At 44.4% G+C, this 18461-nt stretch overlaps 1 protein-coding gene across 3 annotated transcripts in view; it reads right to left on the bottom strand.

Moving 5' to 3' along the window:
- Positions 1 to 18365, bottom strand: part of ITPKB (inositol-trisphosphate 3-kinase B) — a 104682-nt gene extending 86317 nt beyond the window's left edge. For 2 of the 3 annotated variants that reach the window (XM_051616150.1, XM_051616152.1), the window contains exons 1-2: positions 18074 to 18365; positions 15414 to 15565 (exon numbers count right to left, since the gene is read on the bottom strand). The gene's annotated coding sequence lies outside the window, so the exon portion shown is untranslated. The remainder of the gene's footprint in view (positions 1 to 15413; positions 15566 to 18073) is intronic. The other variant, XM_051616153.1, reaches the window with a different exon arrangement.
- Positions 18366 to 18461: the final 96 nt, after the last annotated feature.

Genomic DNA, 18461 nt, shown 5'->3' with positions numbered 1-18461 from the left:
ATTTTACTCATACTATGTTCTGCGAGTAGCTGTTCTTTTGACATGGTTCTTGTAATAGCTCTTGTTGCAGTAGTTGTTACAAGCTTGTCTGCAGCTGTGTCTGCTTGGCTTCACCCAGCCACAACTTCTAAGCCTGCATGGACAGCTTTTGTTTTCCATCATATCCTCTTCCTGCAGATAAATAGCAAAGTCCAGATGATTTGGTCCATGCATCTATCTGGGCCAGGCCTTCAGTGGTGCTCTGGCAGCTCAAGGAGACCCTTCACGCTCTGTCCAAACTTCCAGCTTTTATTAGCTCTGCCCATACTCTTTCAGTGATTCTCAGGCTGACACTTCTTGTCCTCATGTTTATTGTCCTCACACTTCTGCTAGTGTTCCATGAAACTCCTAGAGCTGGATCCAAATGCTGAAGCAAAGAGCTCAATCAAATCTTTACTTTACTTTAAAACATGCAGTCCTGCAGAGAGGGTTGAATTTAAAAGCTCAATAGAGCATAATTGGTTTTGCTGGTTTGGTTTCTGAAGGTTAAATATCAAATAAAAGCATAGGAAGCTAACCCAAGAAAGGGCTGGGATGCATAGCTCCTGTTTATTTCATTTGCTCCTATGTAGCAGCCACTGAGACACTCCTGAAAGTGAGAGCATCACCTCAGTATATGGACAGCCCATTACAAAAGCAGTGCCAATGAAACCACAGAGCCTGGGTCATTCTACAGAAGAAATGGGGAGGCACTGGGAACAGACTTCTTCTTTTAGCAGGATTGCTCAGCTGGAGAACACACCAGAAGTCAAGGTGCTTAATGGATAGGAGGAAACCATAGCCTAGAGGAGGACCAACCCTGCAAGTACAGCAGTTGGGCAATGACTCCAGCCCCAGCCCTGCAAAGAGTTTTCTCTTTGCCTAGGTGATGAAGCAGGAGCCTCACCATGAGAACAAAGCATACACAGACAGTTCTGCCTGGGTAAAAAGCGCCCAACTTGAAAACTTCAGGTTAACTCCTAATACTGAAGCCTTCCCTCTTCCATCTGAGAGATGAACTCCCAAAGGTGACTGGACACAACACTGGCCTTCTGGGACTTCCAAAATACAGCTTTATTTACTTCCTGACCCTTGGCTCAAAACATCTGCAGCTATACAAATTAAAAGCAACCACTGCTATTTAGCAATTTCTGCCTCTGCTTTATTCTGCCAGGAGATGGAGGTCATGCAGTGATGGGATCATGATGCACCACGGATGTTGCAGTGATGTTTGAGAACTTTTGGTTCGGCTCCCCAGGTGGCTGGCGCCATTGTCTAGCAAGACAAAGCCTGGCTGGTCAGGTAAAGAGCTACAGTGGGAAATTTTAGTCAAACTGAGAAAAAAGAATTAAAATTGAGCCTTCTTCAGAAATATTTTGGGTTTCTGTTCTAGACAAGACAGTTGAGTCAGCATTCTCAGCTTCTCCTATCCCTCTAGTATGTGATAGAAGAGTCACTGGTGATGCTCTTGTTGCACCTATACTAGAAGAAAAACCTGATCAAGATTCACTTGATGAACATAGGTGAGGCCACGAGCGTTAAGTACTAATCTTTTGGAGGAGAGCTGTGACAAAGCTTTTCATCCCACTTCTTCCTGAAGAAGCTCTGGAAAATTGTTGGAAGTATTTGGCTTCAGTCAATTTGGTGGGGCAATACTGGAAACTGCATACTAATTGCTGAAAGAGTCTTCAAAGGGGAAGTGCTGGGAAGGGGAGGCCCTCTGCAAATTTTTTAAACTGAATCCATGAAAACAGCTTAATTCATCAGCTAATCTTAAGGGATTCAGTGAAATATAAGGGGATCCTCCAGTATCTGCCTCACCTGATGAACTTCAAGCACTAGCAGCAGAAGATTCTGCTTTTGGCAAGGTCTGTCAGTCCCTCTGCACATACACTCTCAGTGTATTGTAGTGGAATAGATTTATGTCATATACAGTAAGTCTTTCCTAGGCAGGAGATGAGGAAGGTATTGAGTGTCCTGATTTTGTCTCTCCAGTCCCTCCACCAATTCTTGATGCAGTATTTCTGAGGAGCAGAAATGCTGAAAAAATAGGGTGTGGTTATTTCCAGTTAGTCTGAGCCTGGGAAATGGAAAGATAGTCTCATCATATTGTGCTTTTTTGGTACTTGCTCTGTATCTTGCTGTACCAAATATTTAAATTTTCTTGTAGCATCTGCTGAATGCTGACAAGATTCACGTCAGCATCATATTAGTACCTACACAGGGATTTCACACTGCAATGGCTGAAAACCACTGATTCCCCTCCAGTCAGACTAGGGGAGAGGGGCTGCAGGGAACAGACTTGGGGTTCTCCTGCCCATTCCACATTACATCTGGGCATAACGACAGCATTGCAGATGGCAAAGCTGCACAGCTCTCCTACAGGAGTCACACACTGTCCTTGTGTCTCCATCATGAGTGGATATGCTTTTTCGGCACACTGGAGACAGTAAAGCTGGGCACTCAGTGACCCCTGGATGCTTAGCACTGACATCTGTTGGTGACCTGGGATTTGCAGGAACAAGTACTGCCAGCAAGCAATTCCCTTCTCTCCCCTCCTTCCCTCTCTCCCTTCCTCCCTCCCACCTTTCTCCTCTTTTGAAGAACAGGTCATATTATGGTTTATCACCATATATCACTGCTGACCATCAGGGAATCTTTGGAAACCAAGGAAACCAGATTTCCTTATAATAAAAGAAGGGTAAGTCCTTCTAGAAAAGTCCCCAGGAGACTGGGATCATTTATTTGCTTTTTCCACTCTCCTGTGGATTTCAGTAGGTTATAATATCCTATTTATAAGAGTCTATTGGACAGTTCAGATAAACCAACAAAGAACAATATGAGATGTTGACAAATGGCCTCTAAGCACTTGCTTAGAATGACTAACTGTCCATCAACTTTGCAGTATAGTTTGGCTGAAACAAAAATTAAATGAATGTTAATATTGAAAGGAACTATTTAAGCATGTCAGAAATGTATTGGCTTTACAACAAGATCAAAGCACAAGAGAAAACATCACAACATCAGGCAAGATTCCCTTTGACTAAAGCCGATGGATGTAGAACAGCTTTGACAAGATGCTTCTGTGAGAAATGCGAGATGTGGGCCAGATCCTCTCAGATGAAGAGGGTATTCAGATCTGGGTTTTACACTGTCTCCATGAGTGTTTGCATTTGCAGGAGACGTGACCACTACCATCAGCAATGTTATAACTTTATCGTGCTATTTAGCTTTTTTTAATTGAATAAATTATGTTCCACAACTCAGAGCAACATTTTACTGTTTTTCTTGTGAATGCAAGTAAAACCCAGATTCAAACTGATTTCAAACTGATTTGTTTGGCTCAGCCACTAAGCTGAAAATGTATTCAAATGAGGTTAAGTGTCAGAACATCACTGACATAAGTGAAACACCCATGTATACAATAAGCAGAAGTCTCTCTGTCCAAGAGTTTACTCTCTAAGAAGCAAGTCAGGCTTTGGACAGGTTCCTATCTCTGTGTTGTATGAACATTTAGGAAGTTTGTGCAGGAACTGGGAAACCAGCCCAGACTACCAGTATCCTAAGTCCGTGCAGAAACCACAAGCTTTTATCTCCTTGCTGCTTAAATCTCCCATGTCCTTTCCACAGCAAAACTACTCTGGTTGTAGCAGTTAAAGGCTCTCCTCACTATCAGAAGAGGTCGTTTCCATATTCCCTTAGTATGCACAAGGGTGGCTATTCAGAGACCATTAGACAAGTTATTCAGCACTAAGATTAGAATCAGGGGTTCTATGTTCAGATATAAACTCTACAGTGGGAACAAGTTAATATTTTCATGGTCTACAAAAACTCGTGCCCATCACCTGCTGAGTGCATCTGCTGTGGCACTGAGTGTTTTAACTACAGGTTGGGATCTGAAGGCCAGACTGGATTCAGCATTCTCAAGGAATCTCCCCTGAAAAAGCAGAATAGGCTTTAAGCTTATACAAAGTGTCACATTAGCTGTCTGAGACAACAAATTACTTTAAGAGGTGAAATTATTTAACTGACTTTTAAGATAGCTGCACTGGGTGGAAGAATGAAATTAATCTGATGTGGTTGTGGAACCTCCTGAAATGATGAAATCAACAGGAGTGTGAAAAGCTCTGAGAAAGACACAGGAGACAGAAATGCAGCTCAGGGAGGAAAGCATAGGTGGGTGAGAAATTATCTAAGTGTACAGTGCTCATTGCCCATCTTCATTAATGACATAGCACTTTGCTACCCTTTCCCTGTAGGGGGTGCCTTAAGGCACTTCTCAGTCAGGGAGATTATTGTCTTTCCCATGCATATGGGAAAACTAAGGCAGGGAGAGTTAAAGACCAACATTTTAAAAACTCAGCAGTGATTTTTCATGTCTCTATTCCTGTTTTGTCTAAAAGAAAACCAGTCTGGTTTGCTTCATGAAAGCCATGACTTTCATGAACCTCATTATTTTCATGAAGTGTGGAATAGTGTCAGTTCAACATGTATAAAATTAGGCCCAAAGTGTCTCAAAATCAGCATTTGAAATAAGTACATGGGAAAAGTTGGTCTCTTATATGCTATTTTTACTTCTACAGAAACTCACCACCATTGCTGTTAACTTTTCCAAATTACAGTGAAGCCATCTTTCTTTTTTTAAAGTAATATATCTGATTTTGATGTTACTTATTACAGCTTTTGTATTTCCATTTGAATGCAAGCTGTAAGTCATCTACAAATGACATGGAGTTGCATTTTCCTTTTTCCTGACACTTGTGTGAGTAAACTCATCTGACTTGATAGGGAAGATGAGGAAACTGCATCTTCCCTATGTGTCATGAAGAACTGTAAATTTTTCTTTTGGATATGGGTATTGCAGCTCTTCTGACAGCATTACACCCACCCTCTGTCTTGCTGAGTTTTATGCTGCCTTCAGTGACAGCACAGATGCTGGAATTGAACTGTTTGGTGACTGTCAGTCCACAGAGTGGTGGTATTCTTTCACCAAGGATTTCAAGCATGTTAAAGCTCCTGACTGCATCAAGCAGAAACCAAGCAGACTATGTGCCCTACATCTAGATTTTCACAGGGCTGCTTTGCAGAAGGCCAGCATCAGTAAATTCAGACTGTATCACTCAGCACTGATCCAAAATCCAGTGCAACACCTCCCTTTGCTTAGGTGCTCATGTCGGCTCTATCGCATTGTTTTTTCTGCTGTCTCCTCTTCCTTGTATTAGGACCACACTGTTTCTATTTGTGCAAATATCTGGTTCCTCATGTGGATTTAAGGAAAAATAAATACACCTCCATAGATACCACAGGCATTTTGGAAAACCTGTAGGTTGTATTCAAATAAATGTAGGTGATTTTTATTTATTTCTAATGTCCTTTCCTCTGTAACTCTCTGCTGGGTAATGACTAGAAAGCCAGGCTAACTTCACCTTGACAATGTCAGATCTATGTGCCATTCTCTTTAATATCCCTCTCCTTGACTATTGAATATTATTTTGTGAGCTGTCAAATAGCAGCTGTACTTCAATCCAGCCCCGGCTGAAATGATCTCCAGGCTTTACCTGGGCTTTGGGAAACAAATACAGACAGGCTTAAATGGATAGAGCTTATCCACCACCAACAGTGAACTCTGTCTATGAGAGTAGCAGTATGACTGTACTTAATGAAGACTGTTTGTGACCAAGGATGTGTGACACCCATAATGCCTGCAAAGTTTTGCTCCTCTGAAAACGCATGTGAAAACATCTGCGAGATTTATGGGAACACCAAGGTGTTCTGGGTGATCTATGACTATGGGATGGAAAAAGCCCAGCTTAACTGTGCTTATGAAAAACTAAAAACAAGTAGTGTAATTCATTATCAAAGTGCAAGACCTTGCAGAATTTGAAAATAATTAACTGCTGAAGTTCTTCTTGAAGCAATTGATGCTTGTCACATGGGGAAGAGAGGATGGAAGTTACAAACAAGAAGATGAGGAGGTACTAGTTACTATTATTTCCTTAAGCCAAGATTTATGCTTGGACCTCTGTGATACATAAATGAAATCTTTAGGTTTTTTCTTCAATTTACAGTTTCATTGTAGAAGAGGAAAAATAAAGCCTCAGGGTTTTGAAAAGCTACACTGGTTTGTCAATTTGCCTTAAATCTGTTGTTTGATAGTAGAAAATCCCTGTATGAACTCTCTTATATCAATGTAATTAACTCTTCAGTTACTACATATCTGAAAATCAAACTGGCTTGAACCAGTTTAACTAAGTTGGTTGAAAACCTAATTTAAGGCTTGATTAAATGGTGTTAATGCAAAGTTAAGTAAACTAAATGCCAGTGAATGCTATTTTAGGAATGGCCTCTCATGCTGAAGGGGAAGGGGTTTTAAAAAAAGCTTATTTAATTTATTTTAAAAGTTAGTAAGATAAACTCCTCTAAGTGCTTCTGTGCAGAGAAGCTTACAGAAATATGACAATGGATTATTTGAAAAACTGTGGCTTAACTTGAGTACATGAGTGAAGTTCGGAAACAGAAAGCAATTAAAACTTGCCTTTTTAAAAAAACAGAAATCAAAATAGGACACTTTTCCCTTTAAGGGAGTGAAAAATTTATCTTCGCCTACATTCTCTCTGATTTCTTGCCATTGCTGCTACAGTTGGAGGTCCAGCAATGGGAACACTGGTCATGATGCAACTGTGCCAGCAGAGACAAGCTGGGCTGTATCTGAGTGCCTCAACAGTGTGGTGGGATCTGGCAAACAACGTGGCTTTGAAACATTTGCTCTGGTGATGTCAGGAGTTTTGCAACATGAGACGTGTCACAGATAAACTCTCCTCGGAGGGCTATAGGAGCACCTAGTGTGTTTCGCAGGAATCTGATTCCAATAAACCTCCCCCAAAGAATTATCACACCGTTTAAGCGACTTGAGACTGCAGATGTGTCCGTCTCAAACAGCTCACCCAGCTACTGGATGTCCATGCACAGAGGGCCTCTGCCCCCTAGTGTACACATCAATACTCCCTTGTTGGCTACGGAAGAGAGAACCTTCTTGAAATAAAACCAAGGAAGCATTTGATTGAGTATTAATGTATAACTGACATTCCTTACCCACGTCCTCCCCACAATGACTACTGGCAGAAGTCCTACATAACTTATACGTGTTCATCTGCATAGTTATGGGGATCGTCTTGTGTTGTCTGTTGTGTGTTTTTAGAAGTTGTTAGGCATGTTTTCCTTTTTACCAGGACTGTCTTTATTTCAGTTAAAGTCATTATTGATTTATCACTGACTTCAGCCAGGGCAGAGGAGTGTTAACTCACAGTTTTGCAAGTCACATGAACAGGTCTGCTGACTTATTGGAGCCTGGATTGTTTGAAGGATTTGTCCCAAGGTTTAGAAAGCCAAAGAGCTACCAACAATCTTAAAGGCATAATGCTGCTTTTCAGACTGGTGCATTTGTCTCCTAACTAGATACTGGATTCTTTAGCAAAACCATACAAAACCATGTATATAAGGAGGCAGGAGAAACTGCCTGAAAGAGACAATGGTCCAGAGGGCACTATGGCAGCAGGAGCCCTGCTCCTTCTCCCAGGCTGTCATAGGGCTCTCCCCTTAGAGAAGACCTGTTCCTGCTTGACAGGCCTGCAAAGGACCAGTTGTTAAAAGTAAGGCTGTGGTAGTATTGCACTGATTTGGATGCATCACTGATTGCTTTGTGGCTGCATGCTTAACCAGATTTGATTACTGTTCCCCTCCTACCAACTTGGCCTTGCCTGTTTCAGTCTCATATTTAGCTTCTTTCTACACACATTAGAAAGCAGACAACTACACAGCTTCTGTAGTGAATAGACTATGAGATGATCTCAGGTCTACACAATACCAGAGACATGTACTGAATTACCATTCATGGCACAACTGGCTAGCAAGCCCTTACAGTGGAGATGTGGAGCCAAGAGTCAGATGTACAGCCTGAGTGAATTTGGATCTGTATTTTATCTCCGTTTTAGGCAGAAGGATATATCACTCTTCGTTGCTGGAGCATAAGTCTGTACAGTCTGGTCGGATTTGAGGCTTCATGGATACACCCATGTGGCATCACTCTTTAAAAATCCACACTGAACTGTGACACAAATATATGACACTCATACACTCATTGTGGGCAACAGGAGAGGTGCCTAAGGATTGGAGGATAGCAAATGTCACTCCAGTCTACAAGAAGGGCAAGAAGAAGGACCCAGGTAACTACAGACCAGTCAGCCTCACCTCCATCCCTGGAAAGGTGATGGAACAACTTGTTCTTGGCACTATCTCTAGGCATATCAAGGGTGAGGGGGTCATTAAGAGCAGTCAACATGGTTTTACCAAAGGAAAGTCATGTTTGACCAACCTTAAAGCCTTCTATGAGGACATAACTAGGTGGATAGATGACGGTAGGGCAGTAGATGTGGTGTATCTTGATTTCAGTAAAGCATTTAACACTGTCTCCCACAGCATCCTTGTAGATAAACTGAGGAAGCATGCCCTTGATGATCAGGTAGTGAGGTGGATCATGAACTGGTTGAAAGGAAGAAGTCAGAGAGTTGTGGTCAATGGGGCAGAATCTAATTGGAGGTCTGTGACTAGTGGAGTCCCTCACGGGTCGGTACTGCGACCGGTATTATTCAATATTTTCATCAACGACCTGGATGAGGGAACAGAGTGTGCCCTCAGCAAGTTTCCTGATGACACTAAACTGGGAGGTGTGGCTGACACACCAGAAGGCTGTGCTGCCATTCAGTGAGACCTGGACAGGCTGGAGAAACCTAGACAGGCGGAGAGAAACTTGATGAAATTCAACAAGGGCAAGTGTAGAGTCTTGCATCTGGGGAAGAATAACCCCGTGGACCAGTACAGGTTGGGGGCTGACGTGCTGGAGAGCAGTGCAGGAGAAAGGGACCTGGGGGACCTGGTGGACAGGAGGATGACCATGAGCCAGCAGTGTGCCCTTGTGGCTAAGAAAGCCAATGGCATCCTGGGAGGTATTAGAAAGGGTGTGGTTAGTAGGTCAAGAGAGGTTCTCCTTCCCCTATATTCTGCCTTGGTGAGGCCACATCTGGAATATTGTGTCCAGTTCTGAGCCCCTCCATTCAAGAAGGACAGGGAAGTGCTTGAAAAGTCCAGTGCAGAGCCACAAAAATGATTAAGAGAGTGGAACATCTCCCTTATGAGGAAAGGCTGAAGGAGCTGGGCCTCTTTAGCTTGGGGAAGAGGAGACTGAGGGGTGACCTTGTCAATGTTTACAAATATGTAAAGGGTTAGTGTCAGGACGATGGAGCCAAGCTTTTTTCAGTGATGACCAGTGATAGGACAAGGGGCAATGGGTGCAATTTGGAGCATTGGAGGTTCCATGTAAACATCAGAAAAAACTTCTTTACTGTGAGAGTGACAGAGCACTGGAACAGGCTGCCCAGAGAGGTTGTGGAGTCTCCTTTGCTGGAGACATTCAAAACCCGCCTGGACACGTTCCTGTGTGATGTGCTCTGGGTGACCCTGCCTGGCAGGGGGGTTGGACTAGATGATCTTTCGAGGTCCCTTCCAACCCCTACAATTCTGTGATTCTGTGATCCACAGATGGCACTCCGCTGTGAGCCCTGGCTGCGTGTGAATTCATCTTAAGAATATGCAGATCTCCTTCAGTTATGAGAAAAATGTTTACCTTGATAATCAGTAATGACCTTCCTTGAGGAACTGCAGATTTACAGAATGGAATAAACTGAGCAAGACTCTTGGCAAGTACTGTCTAATCTAGCATAAAACCTCAGATATGTTGCGCCTGACCCTATTCATATCTTATGTGTAAGCATATGAGGTTTTAATGTTATTTTGATGGATGGTGTTGTACCTGTTTCCATTCAAAAGCCAAGGGAGCACCTCAGTGTTTATATTTGTGTCAGTAGTCCTATTTCCAGGTATTATTTATACCTCCTGAAATAAACCAGTCACAATTCCTTGGGTATATATGGAGGACTGTAAGAGTTTATGACCAAAACCTCCGTGAGATCCCCTACTGTAAACATCTAGGTACTAAAATTAAGTAGGGCAATCACACAGAATGTCTATATGTACTTCAGAACAACCACCAGCATGGTTACATCTGCTTCTGGCAAAAGACTCTGATCTACTAAGTCATAAAGCTGCAATGCAGCTTGTCACATTATTTTCCTAGGAACAAGCATACTTTACATTATCTGTGAGAGATCCTTCAACTTCACAGATCTGTCGAAAGAACAGAAAAAAGCGGAAATATTTTTGATGGTCATATGAATACAGTGTGGGGCTTTGCTCAAAGAGTCTTTTAACTTGCTCTCAGGTCAGATGCTTCTCATGTGATGCAGCTAGGAAAAAAACATGAGAAGGGCCATTCTGACTCAAAGCTATGTGGTAGTAGCTCTCAAGGAAGGAGGGACTGAAACAACTCTTTGTGGTCCTATTACCCACTTTAGGGCAAAGAAGAGGAACACTGAGTTAAGCTTTATTTTTGCCTCCAAAAGCTACACAGAAGGCAGGCAGAATACACATCAACAGAAAGTCTGCTGGGTTTCACGTACCTATGGTCCCAGTGCCATCAGTTCTTGTGCTTCCATGAAGGTTGCAGTACATGAAACTTTTCCAAACACCCTTTGTTAGGTTGCACAAGATGTATACCTCTTACCACTCCGCCAACACGGTATGAACAAAAAAGAGGATCCAGTGACAACATGGAAAGCAAGGAATTTGTTTTTCTCTAAAGTCCAACCTGACTAGATGCCTGTGTAATTCATATTAATTTCTTCCCAGAGCCCTTCATACTCAAGTGCAGCCTTTATAACAGAGAATAAAAGCTTCATGTTTAGCTTCTGAAGCTGCTGAGAAAGGCCAACTGGGCTTGTAAAACCAGTTCCCATCCCTTCAGCCACTAGGAGGAGACAAAGCCCACCCAGCAGCTAAGGAAATAAGGGTGGGACAAGACCTGACTAACCTCTGCTATCTTGCAGCCCGATTATGAACAATTATTCAACATTTAGGTATCTACAGCCACGGAGATCCACATAGTCAAGCTGAATGGAGTATCTGTTATCCTCTAAGAGGCTGCCCAGTTCAGGTGAACATCCACATGCCTTGGTTTCAGGGGCCTTGGAACTGCACAGAAGTCTCAGTATTATTTGAAAAATGAAATGGATAACTCCCACCCCCCCTTTTCAGTGATATTTGAGGGGGAAAAGAGCAAAACAGGTGTCAGAAATCACTATTTCCAGCGAGATTAAAAAAGCGGAAGGCAAATGAAAACCACTCAGTATTACTATTTTGCTATTTAAAATGTCAGGATTTGGAGGAAAAGGGGAATCTGCATCAGAATTCTGGGACATGTGGCCTTGATAATACAACCATAATATTTGCAAGTTCTGGGCATCTATTGAGATAAAAGTAAATACAGATACACTGCTAACTGGAACTGGCAAGAGGAAGGACAGTGAAATGAACCTAGAGTTTGGAAAAACAGCATAAGAACGGAAGACTGCACACAATAAAACCCCATTAATTACCAAAGATTGTTGCGTCCATTCTTTGTTAGAAACAGCTGAGAGATAAAAGAATAAGGAAGACAGGTGACAGTGAAAAACGAAAAAATTCACCCCCAAGTAAACGCATTTGCTCCTAACTGTCCTGGTTTGAGCCAGGATGAAGCCAATTTTCCATGTACTGATTTTTTTTTCCTAGGCCCATGCAATCCTGACCCTCACGACTCTCCCCTCAGCTCCTGTCTGTTCTGCCGCTCTCTCCAGCAGCTCCGGGACATTTCAGAACTGCTCACAGCTCAGGAGATGCCACAGGAGTTGCTGGGGGTGGGGAGAGGCAACAGGGGTTTTGCACATTCCTTAACATACTTGTATATAATTGTACATATTTTCTCTTGTCATTAGTGTTTAATTGAAGCTGTCTAGTTTTCAACCCAGAAGTCTCTCTTTAATCTCTCCCTTTCCCTACCTGGGTGGGAGGGGGAGTGGATCGAGAGCATTGTTGTTGCTGGCTTGATTGCCAATTCGGAGTCAGTGACACTAACTCAGCAAATCACTTCATAGCAGTGAAATCTGCACACAGCTCCAGGGACTTCAATGGGCCTAAGAACAACTTACCTACTGCCTGCACAGATTTAGGGCAGGCCACGGGTGTCACTGAACATGTTTTTTGCTGGCTCAGTGATGACTCAGGGCAGGCTGTCGTGGGCTGGCCAGCTGCCAGCGACCTGCATCAGCAGCACAGTTCAGACTGTCAAGTGTTTTGGCTTTGAAGATGTAAAGTGCTTTAAAACAGAAAAATATTTTTACTTTTATCCCAAATTTGTGTCAGATAAGGAAGCTCCACATAAAAAATAAAGGGGTGTAAGACTACATTTTCTTGGTCTTTTTTAACCTAAACAATTCTATTATTCTACTGTCAGTTGTGGAAAATCTGAGTGCAACCAAAATTGCTCCTTCTCCTAATATTAAACAAACTTGACCTAGCTGAGTGTACAGTATGTGAAGGACTCTATTTATCAGAGAAATTCCCATTTAAAAAAAAAACAACAAACCTTCAGCTGGATCAAGTGTCCAGTGAAAAGAAACTCAATAGCTCAAAGAGCAAGGGTAGAAACAGCCTTTGGGAGAAACACGTTACAAAGAGCTCTGCTACTCTGCTAGCAAAGAACACAGCCATGCACACAGTTGTCCCTGTTTGACTCATGATTGGCAATTGAAACAGTAACAAAATGCTCTTGATCCACTCCCCCTCGCACCCAGGTAGGGAAGGAGATAGAGTCCTCCCCTGACACTGGCCATGGATGGAAGAGAAGGGAAGAAGAAGCAGGAAGGGGCTTGACTTCTATTATCTCTGACCTTACACCGATCTTACGTAGATATATGGAATGGAATACTTTGGTCAATTTTGCTGTCAGTCTAGTCCACTCCTCCCTGCAGGAAGATTACAGATACAACTCTTCTGCTCCTTTAGCATCTTCTAAACAGACTTCTCTGCTTCCCCAGCACAGCTCTTCTCCCCTTCTTTAAATGCTCACTCTGCTCAGGTCTCATTTCAGTTCTTTCATGTGTTAGTTGCAGAGGCACATCTATTGTTCCTCTAATGGCTCCTTAGCTGGTTTTGGAGCAGGGGGAGCTTCTCAGTTTCTTACTGGATCCACCTCTGGGGCCCTTCCCCCACTACCAAAAAACCCACCAAACCATAACATTATATTGAATAGTACTGGTCCAGCACCGACCCCTGAGGGATTCCACTAGACACAGGCCTCCAACTAGGCTCTGTCCCATTGACCACAACTCTCGGACATCTTTCCTTCAACCAGGTCACAATCCACCTCACTACCCAATCATCCAGATGACACTTTCTCAGATTAGCTTCAAGGATGCTGTGGAAGACAGTGTCAAATCATAGAATCATAGAATGGTTCAGATCGGAAGGTACATTAAAGATCATCAGGCTCCATCCTCACTGCTATGAGCAAGGACACCTCCCATTAGACCAGACTGCATGAGGCCTCATCCAACCTAGCCTTAAAAACCTCCAGGGAGGGGGCTTCCACAACCTCCCTGGGCGACCTATTCCAGTGCCTTACTACCCTCATGGTGAAGAATTTCTTCTGATATCTAACCTAAATCTACACTCTTTCAGTTTAAAACCATTACACCTTGTCTTATCACTATGCTCTCTGGTGAAAAGTCCCTCACCAGCTTTCCTAAAGGCCCCCTTCAGGTACTGGAAGGCTGCTATAAGGTCTCCTTGGAGCCTTCCAGGCTGAATAGCCCAAACTCCTTCAGCCTATCTTCATAGCAGAGGTGCTCCAGGCCTTTGATCACCTTTGTGACCCTCTCCAGCAGCTCTGTGTCTTTCCTGTGATGAGGGCTCCAGAGCTGTACACAGCACTCCAGGTCAGGTCTCACCAGGGCAGAGTAGAAGGGCAGAATCACCTCCCTTGCCTTGCTGGCCACATTTATTTTGATGCAGCCCAGAATGTGGTTGGCCCTCTGGGCTACGAGCGCACACTGGTGGCTCAAGTCCACCCCCAGTCCTTCTCCTCAGGGCTGCTCTCTAGCCATTCTCCCCCCAGCCTGTATTTGTGCCTGGGGTTGTGCCGACCCGGGCGCACAACCTTGCACTTGGTCTTCTTGAACTTCATGAGGTTAGCATTGACCCACCTCTCAAGCCTGTCAAGGTCCCTCTAGATGACATCCCTTCCCTCTAGGGTGTCAGCTACTCCACACAGCTTGGTATCATCAAAAAACTTGCTGAGGATACACTCAATCCCACTGTCCATGTCTCCAACAAATATGTTGAACAGCACTGCTCAGAATACTGACCTCTGAGGAATATCACTCATCACCTGCCTCCATTTGGACACTGAGCCATTGACCACAACTCTCTGGGTGCAGCCAGACAGCCAGTTACTTACCCACCAAGTGGTCCATCTGTCAAATCCATGTCTTGTCATTTTGCAAACCAGGATGTCATGTGGAACAGTATCAAATGCCTTGCACAAATCCAGGTAAATTATGTCAGTTGCTCTACCATTATCCACCATCTCTGTAGCCCCATGGTAGACGGCCACCAAATTGGTCAGGCACAATTTGCCCTTAGTGAAGCCATGCTGGCTATCACCAGTCACCTCCTTATTTTCTATGTGCCTTAGCAGATTTTCCAGGAGGATCTGTTCCATGCTCTGACTGGGCACAGAGGTGAGACTGATTGACCTGCAGTTTCCCAGGTTTTCCTTTTTGTGCCCTTTTAAAAACAGGGGCTATGTTCCCTTTTTTCCAATTGGTGGGAACCTCACCAGACCACCATGACCTCTCAAAAATTATGGACAGAGGCTTAGCAACTGCATCCACCAGCTCCCTCAGGACTTGTGGATGGACCCCTTCAGGTCCTATAGAATTGTGCACCTTCAGGTTCTTTAGATGGTCACCAATCTGTTATTCTCCTACAGTAAGGGGCTTCATTCTCCCAGTCCCTTCTTTCACCTGCTGTGGCCTTTGTGATGAGGCTGGAGCACTTGCCAGAGAAGACTGATGCAAAGAAGTCATTAAGAACTTCAGCCTTCTCAATATCCTGCATAGCTAGGTCTCCCATTCCCTTCAGGACAGGGCCTACATTTTCCTTGGTTGTCCTTTTATCCCCAACATACCTATAGAAGCTTTTCTTATTGCACTTTACATCCCTGGTGAGATCTAATTCCATCTGGGATTTGGCTCTCCTTACCTGATCCCTAGTGGCTCAGACAACCTCTCTGTAATCCTCCCAGGGTACCTGCCCTAGCTTCCACCCTCTGTGTGCTTCCTTCTTAAATTTCAGCTTTTCTAGGAGCTGCTTGCTCAACCATGCCAACCTCCTGGAGTTTTTACCTGGCTTTCTCGTAGACGGGATGCATTGCTCTTGGGCCTGGAGAAGGTGATCCTTAAATATCAGCCAGCTTTCATGGGCCCCTCTTCCCTCCAAGATGTTATCCCATGACACTCTCTCGAGCAGATCCCTGAAGAGTCTGAAATCTGCCCTCCTGAAGTCAAAGGTATAGAATCATAGAATGGTTAAGGTTGGAAGGTACCTTAAAGATCATCAAGTTCCAACCCCCCTGCCATGAGCAGGGAACCCTACCACTAGACCAGGTTGCACAAAACCTTGTCCAACCTGGCCTTAAAAACCTCCAGAGACAGGGCATCAACAACCTCCATGGGCAACCCATTCCAGTTCCTCATCACCCTTATAGGGAAGAATTTCTTCCTAATATCTAATCTAAATCTCCCCTTTCCCCATTTAAAACCATTACCTCTTGTCCTATCACTATCTTCTCTGATGAAAAGCCCCTCCCCAGCTTTCCTGTAGGCCCCTTTCAAGTACTGGAAGGCTGCTATAGGGTCTCCCTGGAGCCTTCTCTTCTCTAGGCTGAACAGCCCCAGCTCTCTCAGCCTGGTCTTCATAGCAGAGGAGCTCCAGCCCTTTGATCATCTTGGTGGCCCTTCTCTGGACCCTCTCTAACAGGTCTGTATCTTTCTTGTGCTGAGGGCACCAGAACTGTATGCAGTATTCGAGGTGGGGTCTGACCAGAGCAGAGCAGAGGGGCAGAATCACCTCCCTGGCCCTGCAGGCCACACTTCTTTTGATGCAGTCCAGCATGCAGTTGGTTCTCTGGGCTGTGAGCACACACTGGTGGCTCATGTCGAGCTTCTCATCAGCTATCACCCCCAGGTCCTTCTCCTCAGGGCAGCTCTCCAGCCATTCTCCCCTAAGCCTGTGTTTGTGCCTGGGGTTTCTTTTTTTTTTTTCTTATTTAAGTACATACATTAATTATATCCATAACATGTTTTGCTCTTTGTGTAATTTTATTATAGTTATCTGTTAATTTCAAAACAGACAGCTTTGTATTATTGGGGGAGTGGGTGGAACAGAAAAGTCTAGGCATTCACAGGCCATGATACAACAGCTGTGTGGCAATTAGCAACCAAAATTCTTCATTCTGATTCCATGACAAAAATATCTCTTTCACCAATATCCTGATAAGGAGACGAGTTCCTGAATTGGTAATTATTACAGGTTGCTTTCTACTTACATGACTGAGATGATTTAAAACTACATGTTGCATATATGCAAGTGATAAAGATGAGTTTGAGTACAACATATCAGAGAGAATGCTGGGCGGTGCATGTTTGCTAAATGAATGGAAGTAAACAGATTACATGAACATGGAAACTATGTGCCCTAAGGGCAGAATTAGGACCCTAATTTTGTGTACACACTTTGGTATGATTCTTAGAATGTTGTCAATGTTTATGTCAAGACCTTGAGATGGATAGTTTATTTGCTCTCTCTTGTGCCGATAAAACTCTGTCAGAAATTCGACTTCTTGAAAGACCATTTTTTAGGTGATGGAGCCTCTTGAGGGTTTATCACCCTGTAACTCTGTATTACTGTCAGCCATATGTATTGTTTTTTCTTAATCAGGAAGTGATTTGCTTAATTTTATAGCTTCTGTTACACAATTATATAGGTTGTATGACTACAATTTTGCATATTTCACCTTTTTACCCATTTTTACAAGACCTGTGTGATCTTTCTAAGTAATAATCTCTACTTTGCACAGATGAAGCTTTTTAGTTTACTCAAGAGTAAGCAACTTTTATGCTTACTCACTGGCCCATCACAACAGCAGAAGCCTGCCTAGAGGGTACTAAGCTTCCTGTGAGCCCTCCTTGCTGCCCTAAGGATTTTGAACCCCACCATTTCATGGCTGCTACAACCAAGGCTGCCCTTGAACTTAATATCCCTCATCAGCCCTTCCTTTTTGGTGAGAACAAGGTTCAACATAGCACTGCTCCTTGTTGGTTCCTCAATTACTTGGAATGGGAAGTTGTCATCCATGCACTCTAGGAACCTCCAGGATTGTTTGTGCTTTGCAGAGCTGTCCCTCCAAGAGGTATCAGAGTGGTTGATGTGACCCATGAGCTTGTCAAGTCACCATGGCTTGCGAACATGAAGCTGCTCCTATCTGTCTGTAGAGGTCCTCCTCTATACTGTCCTCCTGGTCAGGCAGCCTGTAGCAGACCCCCACTGTAAGGTCACCTGTCCCTGCCTTCTCTTTAATCTTAACTCGTAAGCCCTCAGTTGGCTCCTCCTCCGTCCCCATGCACTCCAGCTGGTCTTTGACATAGAGGGCAACACCCCCACCTCGGCTTCCCTGTCTGTCATTCCTGAAGAATTTATAGTCCTCCATTCTGACACTCCAGTCATAGGAGCCATCTCACCAGGTCTCCATGATACCAATAATAAATGCTTTACTGCAATCAAGATAAACCACATCCACTGCACTACCATCATCTATCCACCTGGTTATGTCCAGGCTTCTCCTTGGCAAAACCACAACGACTGCTCCTAATGACCCTCTTTATCCTTGATATGCCTAGAGACAGCACCGAGGATAAGTTGTTCCATCACTTTTCCAGGGACGGTGAAGGCCGCTGATAAGCACTTAAATCCCTTAAAAACACTGGTGGGTCAGTTAGTGAGTTACCTTGTAACGTAAAAACGTTTAAGTTATGGGTGTAAAGCCAGGCACTCCCAAGCAACCAGTTCCGACCTGCCTTTCACGCTCCCCGTGAGCCTCCCCCGGTGAGGTGGCGCCCAGCACGGCAGGACGCCCGGCCCCGCGGAGCCGTCGGTTTCAGCCGCTACCGCTGAGGGGAGAAGCCCGCATCTGCCTCGCCCCTGCTCCAGGAGCCCCCGCGCAAAGCCCCGGGGCCAGCGGCAGCGACCAGCGACCCGAGCGCTCCGAGCAGCGCCGCAACCCGCCCCGCCATGGCGGCTGGGCCGCCGCCTCGCAGGCGGCTTCGCGGCCGGCAGGAGAGGGCGCAAAGAGCTGCGCTGCCATTGGCCGTTCCCCTTCCCACCCGGCCCTTCCG

This window comes from Apus apus, chromosome 3 (genome assembly GCF_020740795.1).
Source record: "Apus apus isolate bApuApu2 chromosome 3, bApuApu2.pri.cur, whole genome shotgun sequence".
Taxonomy (NCBI): domain Eukaryota; kingdom Metazoa; phylum Chordata; class Aves; order Apodiformes; family Apodidae; genus Apus; species Apus apus.
This window is presented reverse-complemented; position numbering and strand designations above follow the sequence as displayed.